The 11,461-nt window shown below is 59.1% G+C and overlaps 1 protein-coding gene across 7 annotated transcripts in view; it reads left to right on the top strand.

Moving 5' to 3' along the window:
- KAZN (kazrin, periplakin interacting protein) overlaps positions 1–11,461 on the top strand; it is a 1,084,458-nt gene that overhangs the window by 943,773 nt on the left and 129,224 nt on the right. The gene's annotated exons all lie outside the window — the stretch shown is intronic.

Genomic DNA, 11,461 nt, shown 5'->3' with positions numbered 1-11,461 from the left:
AAAACGTGTGCCTTCCAGGGTTCAAGCCAGAGGGACTGTTGCCTGCAAAGGTAAGCTAGGCTTGAAGTACCCATGAGGGTAGGTGCTCATTGGTTTTGTGCAGGTGAATTGCCCATCCGGGTCCTGAAAGAGAGTGCTAGCTTGGAGCGCTTAGCATATAGCGGGTGGCCTTTAAGTTTGTGGGGACGCTGAGTGCCCAGAAAACGATCTCTGGCAAAAGCAGTTTATCAGAATTCTTTTTCCAGTTACAAGAGCTAGAAAGCACAAGTGGAACCGGCTTAAGAATGTGTTTGCTCACGTCCAGGGGGTGTATCCCGGCTTCGCGTGTGGTGTGATCTAGGACACGGATATTATCTGAACCCAGTCTTTGTCTTGTTGGCACTCCCCTCTCGGTGGCCGCGCGGCTGCCACCATTGCCAGGCCCCATCCTGATGCCGGCCAAAGCAGAGGGACGAGAGGTCCAGACACCGGGTTTGATCGAAGCGGCTTGGGTCACGTGCCCCCATCCTGAGCCAATCACAGTGGCCGGAGTGATTCGGTGCTCTGATTGGCCAGACTGGGTCACATTGGCACCCCTGAACCACAGGCTGGCTCTGCAAAGGGAAATCGAAGAGCCGTGTCAAGAAGATGGGGGGGGGGGGGGGAGGGGGGAAGGGATGGTCAGTTATGTTATATTAGCGGGACGGAAATGCCTGCGGCCCAATCCAGGAGGGGAGAATGAGCTTGGAAACGGTGGCATGAGCCCGTGTTCCAGAAGAAGTGGTAGCTTTGTGGCTCAGCGTGGCAAGCGTGCTCAGATTCTTCCTTGTACCCAGAGGGTATCCCCGGGCGGCCGCCGTCAGCCCACCCGAGGCAGTGGACTGACTGGGGGCCCCAGCTCAGCTGCTTCTGATCCCCAGCGGAAAATGCGATCAGCGAGGACTGGAGCAGGCGGTGTGCGAGCGCAGAGGAGACGCTGGCTCGCTCTTCTCCCACCCCTCCTGCCCCGCAGGCAGATACCTGCCCGGCAAGCAGATAGCAGCAGGCTCCTAAAAGCCACCAAGGAGACCCGGGCACCGGGCTTTGGGACTGCGCAGTCGTGGCTGCCACGGCCCCTCAGGGACTTGGCCACCCAGGTGACAGGAGAATGCCTGCCTTTCCCACTCCCTGCCAGATGGCGCCTTTGGAGGCTCACATCCCTCCTGGAGCTAGAATAACTTGCTGAGTGATCTTTGCGGATCCCGGAGGACCACAGGCTTCCTACCGGCTGTCAGTGCTATGGCAGCATTAAGCCATGGGCCGAGAAAGGCCACCGAGGATGTCCTTTCTGGGCTTGTGGTGCAACGGACATAGGAGGCCAGGACCTCACGCGGGGTAGGACAGGGATCAGGCCAAGCGGCCCGCAGGGAGCACGTTCTGCGGCCCCGATCCTCGGGCTTAGCTCTGCCTGCGAAGTAGGCAACCTGTGTGCTGGAGACGTGTGATTCCTCCACACCCCCAGGGTGTCTCTGCTTTTGAGCCTGTGACTGTCGATCTTCCAGGGCAGGGACCTGGTCTCCCTCACCGATGCCCGGCACGCACCATTGCTGAGTCAGTGCTTGGGGAGGGGGGACAAGAGGCTGCAGACCCCTGTCCCTGGAGAGAATTGAATCTCCGGGGTGGGAACGACAGGCCCGTGGGCAACAAGACCACGCGGGGGGGGGGGGGGGGGGTGTTAGCCTGGCAGTCAGGGGCCCGAGCAGAGTCTGGCTAAACGGCGTGTTTATGGGCTGGCAGGTGCATTGAGCAGCCTCTACAGGAAGGATTAAGCCACCTGAAGGATAAAAACAATCACTGTGAAATATGAGAAAAAGATGAAAGCAGTATCACCTGGGTGCCTGTGGCGCCCACCCCCCCCCCCCCCCCCCCCCCCCATGTAGTAAGGATTACCAGGTGGCTCTCTCAGGCCTGGGAGCGGCCTGGGGCATGATACTGTTGGGAAGTGAGTGGCCGGGCGATATCTGAGCATCTCCTTGTATTTGGCGAGTGCCGTACCCCCAAGGCTTCAGGTGTCGGGATCCCATGACAAAGGCCCAGAGAACATGGAAATCTCCAGCAGACCATAGTCCCAGCTCTCCCCTGCCTTCCGCTTGGTCTGTTTCTGGCCTAGCGGGTGTGTCTCCACGAGCAGGGGGGACCGAGGGAGGGACAGGAGAGTCTGTATGATGAACGGGGACAGAAGTGGTCCAGGAGGGCTGTTTACAGCTCCTAACGCAGGGACCAGGCAAGAGGGGAGCCTGGGCTGGGCCTGAAAGGGCCAACCAGGCCAACCAACCAACGCTAAGGCTTGCTTTACCAGCCCTGGAGGTCCCCGGTGGCCCTCGGAGGCATGTCCCTGAGGCTGCTCTTCCCAGGCTACTGCTCTCCCAAGACCGCTCTCTCCAAAGGCAGATCGTTCCGTCCAAGACCAACCTGGCTGCATTTCCCTGTGGCACCCCAGTCACTTACAGAGCTTTGGGGCCGCGTCTGGCACCAGGGGCCACTTTGCTGCTGCTGTCACTGCCACCCCTGCTGCCCCGGGGCTGTCCAAATCCAGGGCTCCCAGCCCCACTCGGAAGCTGGGTCAGTCAGCTTAACCAAGAGGCAGAGGTTCTGTGACCTTGGGCCTTTCAGATGGGGAAAGGTTGCAAACAGTGGTGACTGTGCAAGAGGATTTGAGGGTCGGGGGCACGACAGCAGGCCCTGCGAGGAAGCACAAGGTTTGTGCCTTCCTTGGGGGGCAGCTTGCAGTCTGGCAGGTGTGCCCCCAGGAGACGGGCAGGCAGAGGTTCTGTAGCCAGAGCCCCTGGGTTTACCTGCATGTTCCCTGTGCCTGTTTCTGTGAAATGGGTGTATCCCCAGGGTCATTGTGTGGATTGAGAATGAGAACCCTTCTGGAGGGCATGAGCAGCTCAGAGAGGTTATCACCGCGATGAGATGATGATCCCTAGTGCATTCAAGAACAGGGACTTCAAGAACAGCCCCGGGCGGCTCCCAGGCCTGAGAGGGTCGCCAGGTAATCCTTACTACAAGTGGGGAGGGGGTGGGCACCTCAGGCACCCAGGTGATACGGCCTCCATCTTTTTCTCATATTTCACGGCACGCTGAACATACCTCTTCCTTGCCGGGTCCTCCCCCCGCCCCTCCGCCTCCGCCCCGTCTCTCGGTGATTTGCCGGTAAGGATCCTTACACCTCAGTCTTCATGTCTTCGCCTTCTGAGGACAATCCTGTTGCTAGTTTATAGAATAAGCCCAACCATAACAGCAAGAGCAGAAAGAGGGGCGCCTGGGTGGCTCAGTCGGCTAAGCGTCCGACTTCAGCTCAGGTCATGATCTCGCAGTTCGTGAGTTCGAGGCCCACGTTGGGCTCTGTGCTGACAACCTGAAACTTGCTTCGGATTCTGTGTGTGTGTGTGTGTGTGTGTGTGTGTGTGTGTGTGTGTATGTGTCTCTCTCTGCCCCTCTCCCCGCTCTCTCTCTCCAATGAATAAACACTTTTAAAAATTTTAGAAAATAGGGCGCCTGGGTGGCTCAGTCAGTTGAGCGTCTGACTTCGGCTCAGGTCACGATCTCGCGGTTTGTGGGTTCGAGCCCCGCGTCGGGCTCCGTGCGGACGGCTCGGAGCCCGGAGCCTGCTTCGCATTCTGTGTCTCCCCCTCTCTCTCTGCCCCTCCCCCACTCAAGCTCTGTCTCTGTCTCAAAAATAAATAAACATTAAAAAAATAAACAGTAGAAGGGCTTAAGCACTTACAGGCACCGCTGGGCAAGTCCGTGGCAAGTGGCTTCAGAACCACTGACCTGGGCTTGACCCCAAGCACCCCCAGTGTCTCTGATGCTCTAGTGCGGTCACCACCGCCCTGCGTGGGGCGCCATGAGTGAGGCACCCGCGAGGCGAAGCCTGGCACCCAGCCCGCCAGCCGGCGCTCAGACTGGCCGCTCGGTCGGCCGTTGTCTGTGTGAGCAAGGGGGCCTGGGCCGGAGGGGACCCACGGTGTGCTGCCATAAGTCGTGTGTCATCTGGAAGTGACCTCCGCCTGGCCAGGGGCAGCGTGGGGCCGTTCCCTCGGCATTTGGCTTCTCCCGTAGGGCGCGTGTAGCTCAGGTGCACACCCCAGCGTCTCCTGGGACGCAGGCCTCATGTCAGGGAATAGAGGTCCGCTGCAGAACCTTCTGGATTGACGGGGGTTGGACATCAGCCCCCCTCCACCGAGGTCTGCTGGAGGGCACGGGACCGGCGGGCTCTATACCCAGATTTGGGGAGAGGGGGGAGGGAATATAAAACTGAGCATTTGGCGGAAAGTCTAAACTATGTTACTGCCATATTTGGATTTTCTTTTGCCCGGGGTAGGATCTACGTACAGCGTGTAACACCTGTTAAGTTACACAGTTAAGGCGTTAAGTGGACTGTTGGAGGTTGGCGGGTTTGGACAGGCACGCGCTTGGCTGCTTGTCAGGGTGTCCACCCAGGTGCCGCCAGGGAGGGCCGCTTCCAGGCTGGACTCATTTGCGCAGCCTGGCCTCCGCCCAGAGCCCCTGCCCTCTCCTGCCTCCCCCCCGGCCCCCAGACCCGGGACTCGGCCTTCTCTGCCTCGGAATCCACCCTCTCGGGATGGGAGACTCACGGGTCAGGGCTCTGCAGTTGCTCAGGCCAAGGCCTTCCTTCGGGATATCAGGGAAGTTTGCCCTCTTCTAGAAGAATGATCGTGATGAGCTACACGTGACCCCTGTTAGAACCTTCCAGAATGTTTCCACTTAGATGATTGCTTTGTTTAATAATGTTTACCACAGGCCTGGGAGACTGGTCGTGGCTCCATTTTCAGATAGGCTCGGAAGTCACTTATTCAGAGGTCAATCAGCTTGGCAGTGGGGAAGCCGGGACTGAGCCCAGGCTGGCTGGCCCCAGACCTGCCCCTCCCATCTCTGCCTCGACGCTGCACCCAGTGCCTTTCTGCCGAGAGCCCAGCACTGGACCGGGCGCTGGATGTCGGGTGTGAGCAGAGCGGAGCCCCTGCCTTTGTGGAAACAGCCAGGCGAGTTCCATGTGCACGTCTTTCTCCAAGAGCCGTGTGGGGACCCAGGGCCAGGAGCACTGTGTGCGGAGCCACTGGGTCACTGTAGCCTAGTCCACTGTGGGAAATGAAAACAAGCTCATAGCCTGCCGGGGGGGGGGGGGGGGGCGCAGCTGCCTCCACTGTCACCCACCAAGGAGAGTCTGCTTGGGCCCTGGGCTCCCTCTCTGTCACCCACAGATTTTGCCACCGTGCCCTGCAAGATAATACAGTGCGGAAGCTAAAACCGTGCGGGCCGGAGCTAAACCGCCCAGTTTGGCTCTGCTCTTTGCTCTCTGTGACCCTGGCCAGATCACCTGACTCCTGGGCCTCAACTTCCCCATCTGTAAAATGGGGTGATGACGATAGGACCTACGTCGCCGGGTATCGCGAGGAATAAATGAGTTAGGGCACGTTAAGTACTCACCGCAGAGCCTGGAGCACGTCGTGGGTGCACGAGGAGTGTTAGGAAAGGAACCGTTGTTGTTGGGATGTGCGGTAATTATAATATTGCTATTTAGACCTTTGACTTGGGAAGGCTGGGCTTGTAAACGTGCAGCTCACCCGGAGAACTTACTGGTGCTTGGTCCCCCACAGCCCCGTTCAGGCGGTTCTTGGACTCACCCTCCAGTCACAGAAAGTAACCCGCTTTCTTGTCTCCTTCCTCTCCTGCCCCTGCCCCTGCCCCTGCCCCTGCCCCTGCCCCTCTGAGCTCACAAAAGCTAAGCCTGGAAGAGGCTTCTCACAACTGGGGGCTTGTCCCCAGGGCCAGGAGCCGCCACCTCCCTCCTGCACTGTGTTGATTCTGCCACAGCCCGCCCACCCCGCCCGCACTCCCTGCACACCACACCTGAGCTGCCCACAGGCGCAGCTGAGGGGCCCGTAGCAGCGGCCTGAACTCAGACTCAGCCTGTAGCCTGGTTTGGCTCTGGTGGTAAGTCAGCTGGGAAATCAGAGGCTCTCCGGCCCCAGGCAGCCCTGCCTCGCTGATGCTGTTCCAGGTCCTGATGCGGGGGCAGGGCTGAGCTGCGCTGTCCAGGCCCCATCGTCTCTTCTCCTCTCTTGGTGTGTTCTTGGCCCTATGCCCACTGCCTCCTTGTTACAAGGTAGCTGCTGCAGCTCCAGCTACGAATCCACTTTCCAGACAAGAAGGTAGAGAAGGGCACAGCGCTTTTTTCTTTTTTTTTAAGTTAGTTTAGTTTTGAGAGAAAGAGCAAGCAAGCAGGGAGGGGCAGAGAGAAAGGGAGAGACAGGGAATCCCAAGCAGGCTCTATACTGTCAGCGTGGAGACCAGCGCGGGGCTCGAACTCGTGAACCGTGACATGGTGACCTGCGCCGAAATCAAGAGTCTCACGCTTAACCTACTGAGCCACCCAGGCACCCCAGAGTCCCTTGTTTCTTAAAGGATAGTCCTCAGGGGGTTTCTCTTACATGTTGCTGCCCAGACTGGGTCACATGGACCACCCTAGCTGCAGGGGAGGTTGAGAAGTGGCTTTTTAAAAAAAAAAAAAAAAAACAAAAAAACACCAGGCACTCACTGCTCTTGATGACAAGATGTCTGATGCCAGACAGAGAAGGGCAGGCCTGCCCTGGCTCCCTTTGCCACCTCTGAGTGGGTATGCCCCACCTCCAACCCAGGGGCAGCACCCCTGGTAACGGGCAGCTTCCCCTGGGGCAGGAAAGCCGCTGTCTCCCAGACAGCACTTACTTCCGGCTTCCTTGGCCCAAGAGCTCTGCTCAGTCCGCGGCATTTCTGGCGTCAGCCCTTTTCACCAAGGTCCTAGGGCACTGGAGTTGCCCGGCATTGGCAGAAGGGTGGACAGTGATCTTTCCTTTTTCTGTTCTTGGGAAAGGGCCGGGATGGTTTCTCCATAAGCGGTGGCTCCTTCCTTAGCTCTCCCGGCCATTGGCAAAAGGCTCCTTCCGTCCGTGTGTCTGTGGGGCTGGGCTGGGCTGCACCGGATGCTTAATAAATACCGCACTCTTCTCCCCTTTTCTTTCTCCACCTTGTGCCCTGTAGGTCAGCACTGAGCAGGAGCTCTCTGTGCAGTGAGGAGACTGGCCTCTGCGTGCTCGGTCCAACACCAGGGCCACTAGCAATGCACATGCGCTTGAAACCTGGCTAGTGTAACTGAGGAGCTGAGTTATTCGTTTTAATTAATTTACACTTAAGTAGCTGCGTGCGACTGGCGGCTGCCTTGCTGAGGAGCTCAGCAGCTGTAGACGAGAGTGGGGACCCCCGTTCCCGCCAAGGGAAGACATGCGTCATCAGTAGCATTCATCTAGATTCGTGAAGCACGGGCACCGAGATTGTGAAGGCCCAGAGAAGGACAGTGACTTGCCCGGGGTCACACAGCATTAGACAGCAGCTCCCCTGAGGCAGACAACCCAGATCTTCCAACTCCAGCTTCGTCGCTGTTTCTGAGGAATGTGGTCAGTCCCTCGGCACAGAAGGGAAGAGGAGTTGTGGGATGGTGGCACGCAAGTTTCCCACTGCGCCGAGCACGTGTAAGCGCGTTACGTACAAGGCTCCTTTATTCCCACCACCCCCGCTTTACAGGTGAGGCATCTGAGGGCCAGAGAGGGGAAGTGCCTGCCTGCGGCCCCAGAGCGCCCCCCCTCCCATGGGCTGCAGTCTTGTGCGTCTCCCTGTGATGACAGTCCCGGGGTTGCCCCGAGTCTCTGCCTCTGGGAGGATCCAGGGTGTGCGAGATCTGGGTTTACACCCCCAGCCAGGGCGGGTGCAGTCAGTAAGCTCGGACAGGCCTCTCTCCTTCCACAAAGTTGTTTTTCCAGCCTGGTCTCCTAAGACTTGTCTCCCGCGGGTGCCCCGCCCTCCTGCTGCTTCAGGGCCTGACCCAAGGGGTGTGGTGGTCAGGTGGCACCTGTTAGAAAGGGGAGCGCAGGAAAATTCCGCCTCTCACTGTTAGCCAAGGAGAAGGGCACCCAGCCGCATCTTGCTCTCTGCTGTCACCTAAGCGCAGGGTGCAGAGAAGGCTGTGCCTGACCCTTCTTAGCCTCTCCCCTCACCCTCCTCTGAGGTGCTCTGGCAAAGCCCTTTCTCGTGATCGCCCCGTATCATTGTGCCAGAATCCCCATGGATGGGAGTAAGGTTGCTGGGTGAAACACAGCACGCCCAGCGAAATTTGAATTTCAGATAAGCCATGAATACATTTTAGCATAAATATGTCCCGTGTAATATTTAGGACAGGCTTATCCTAAAAAATATTTGCTTATCTGACATTCAAATAGAAGTGTGCATCTGGGGAGGGGAGGGGGTGGGGAGGGAGGGAGCAGTGTTTGTTTTGTTTTGCTTTGTTTTGTTGTTCTAACTCTGGCAACCCCAAACAGATAGCATGTTGTAGCTTATGTGAGTCCTGAGACCCAGAGGGGTGATGGGGCTTGCCCAAGGTCACAGCAAGGTCCTGGTCGGGACTGGGTTTGAAGCCAGGCCTCTTACAGTTCTCCGGATCTGTGTAGATACAGTAGGCGACCTTAGTGGCCACTTCAGGGCCGTCTAACGAGGCCCAGAAGTCACATCCCCAAGCAGACAAACAAAAGCAAACTTCTCTGCCACCTGTATGGTAATGTGAACACAGATGAGAACTCAGAGCACTCACTCGTACCTTATTCGGTGACTGCTGAGTGGGGACAGACCCTGGCAGGCTGGGGGCTTTTGGGAAGAAAGAGAGTGTGTCAGTCTGTTCTGGCTCCTGACAAAAATACGATAGACAGAGTGGCTTGTAAACGACAGACGTGTTCCTCACAGTCCTGGAGGCCGGAAACCCCAGATCCAGGCACTGGCAGATTCAGCCTCTGGTGAGGACCCTCTTCCTGGTTTCTGGACAGCTCTCTATTTGCTGTGTCTTCATGCAGTAGAAGGGACAAGGAAGCTCCCTGGGGTCTCTTTTTTAAGGGCACTAATCCCATTCATGAGGGCTCTATCCTCATGACCTAATTGCTTCCCAAGACCCTACCTGTAAATACCATCACCCGTTAGGGTTCAACATGTGAATTGGGGGGGGGGGTCACAAACATTTAGTCTATGGCAGGGAGCAAGGATGAAAAGTCCAGCGTCTTGAGAACTGCTAGAGATGGGTCACAGAGGAGTGGTCAGGGTTAAGACCTTTTATAATCTGACCCTGGCATACCTCTCCAGGCCACCTTCTGCTCTTTCTCACCTTATGCCCATTTACCCCCCTCCACCCATCCATCCAGGGGCCTCTGCTTTCCAGCCTCCTAGGCTTTGCTCATGCTCTTCCCTCTGCTTGCCAGCCCTTACATCTTCCAAGGCCCATTTCAGTGTCTTTGTACCCCACGCACATGCAGCTCCTTGTGTTACGCCTACCCGTGTGTGCTGCTGCTTCTACTCACCAGAGACTCCTTGAGGCCGAGGGTGTTCCCTTCTCCTCTCTGGACACCCTACACTGGGCCTGCAGTGTGGACAGCCTGCAAATGTTGGGCCAGAGCGAGGGGAGGGGAGCGGCCCCCCACAGCAAACCTCCTGCTTTGCAGTTTTGCCGAGAGTCTTGGACGGTCTCCAGCTTGTATTCGAGCCGGGCGCTCCCTTGCAGACGGCCCGTCTTCGCGGAGTGTGGGTTTGGGGTCCTTCAGCCCTTGCTCCCGGTGGGGTCCGGGAGTGCCAGCCTGAGGACGGGACCTGTCTGTGACATTCACCCAACGGTCCCCAGGGCCCGGAACGGTGTCTGCCATGGGGCAAATGCCCGTAAACTCTCGTTGGCTTGATGGATGGGCCGAGGGAGTCAAGGCGACTGTCAGTGCGTCACCGTGCGCTGTTCGGGGCACCTCCGACCCCGGGAGCGGTGTGACCAGGCCCGCTGCCGGGGAGGCATGCCTGTGGGGCTCGAACTCCCGAAGCATGAGACCATGACCTGAGCTGAGGTCTGATGCTTCGCCGACTGAGCCACCCAGACTCACCCCTAGATGAGTCTGTATCTTCGGGACTGAAAGGTGGCCTGAGGGAGGTCGGAGAGGGCCGCCAAGGCCGCTGCCTATCGGCTCTACCGTGGGAGCGCGGCCGGGAGGGTTTTCCGCAGGGAGTGAGATTCTGCGCTCTGCATCTCAAGGGGGCCCTCAGGCTTCTGTGGGGAGATGAAGTGGGCGAAGGAGGAGCTGGGAGGGCTGGGGCATCCCCCCTCGCACACGTGGCCGCCGAACCCAGCAGGCCTCAGGGAGAGTGGTAAGAGGGGGACAAGGGACAGGCCGGAGTCAAAGCCACCTTTTCGCAAAGCCTCTGGGGGTGGAGGGACCGCACGTTCTTGAGGCCTTAGCTCTGCTTCCCCTCGCCTGCCCCGTGCCCCGGGCCTGGCTCTGCCCTGCTCGCCTTGAACCCAGGACCCCCGAGGACTGCAGGTCACAGTGTTGCAGAACGCCGGGCGCCGATAGAGGGTGAGACGTCTAGGTTGATGAGGACCACTGCCTCGCCAGTATTGAGCACTTCCTGTGTGCCCCCAGCACGTCCGGGACCAGGCCCATGCGGGGTCGGGGGGGAGACGCCTTCTGTGTCACAGTCCGATGAGGGTGAGACCCGTCGGGTGGGGGGGGGGGGGGCATCTGAGGCTCCAGGGGGAAGGGACTCGCTCACGGCCACATGCCTCTCTGGAGCCAAACGAGAGACCCAGTGACCCCAGAGCTGTGCCACAGCCGTGACCCTCCCAGCCAGGGACGGCACCCCCAGTCCACGGCAGCGTGAGACCTGGCGAGAGGGGCTCCCTGAGGAGGTGCCGCGGGGGGAAGGCCTGTGCGGCGGTGAGGAAGCAGCCGCAGCGAGAACAAGGGGAAAAGGGCGCTCTGGGTGGAGGCCGCTGTAGGGACACAGGCCCTGAAACCGGGGAGAGCTTGGCATGTTGCAATGAGAGGGACCGGGGTGGCGGGAGGGCGGGAAGGAGGGGGCGCCATGCGTGAGTTCAGGGCCATGTTGTCAAGGGCCGGCTCCCATGAGGAATTCAAAATCTCCTCCGGGCGGCTCGACCCGGGCGGCTGGGTTAGTTGAGCATCCGACTTCCGGCCGGGTCACGATGTGGTGGTTCGTGAGGTCGAGCCCCACGTGGGGCTCACTGCTGTCCGCGCAGAGCCCGCTTCAGATCCTCTGTCCCCCTCCCTCCCCGCGCCCCAAAAAGAAAGAAACATCCAAAAACAACGTTTTTTAGTCTCCTTTTACAAAACCATGGGGTGAGCACCCCGACCACGAGGCTGGCTCCCTTACAGGGCGTGGCAGGGGCGCGGGTGGCCCAGTGAGGCTGCTTGACCCCGCCTCCGGCACCCTCCGAGGCTCGGGGTCTGCTGCTGCTCAGGCGAGCGGCCTGGGTGCGAGGGTGTCCGTCCACCCGCAGGGCTGAGCTGGCCTGCAGACTCACGGGGGCCTCCCAAGGCCCCCACCCCCCAAGGGACACCAC

Source organism: Neofelis nebulosa, chromosome 2 (genome assembly GCF_028018385.1).
Source record: "Neofelis nebulosa isolate mNeoNeb1 chromosome 2, mNeoNeb1.pri, whole genome shotgun sequence".
In the NCBI taxonomy this organism is placed as follows: Eukaryota; Metazoa; Chordata; class Mammalia; order Carnivora; family Felidae; genus Neofelis; species Neofelis nebulosa.
Note: the sequence above shows the minus strand (reverse complement) of the source record. Positions and strands in the feature narration are given on the sequence as shown.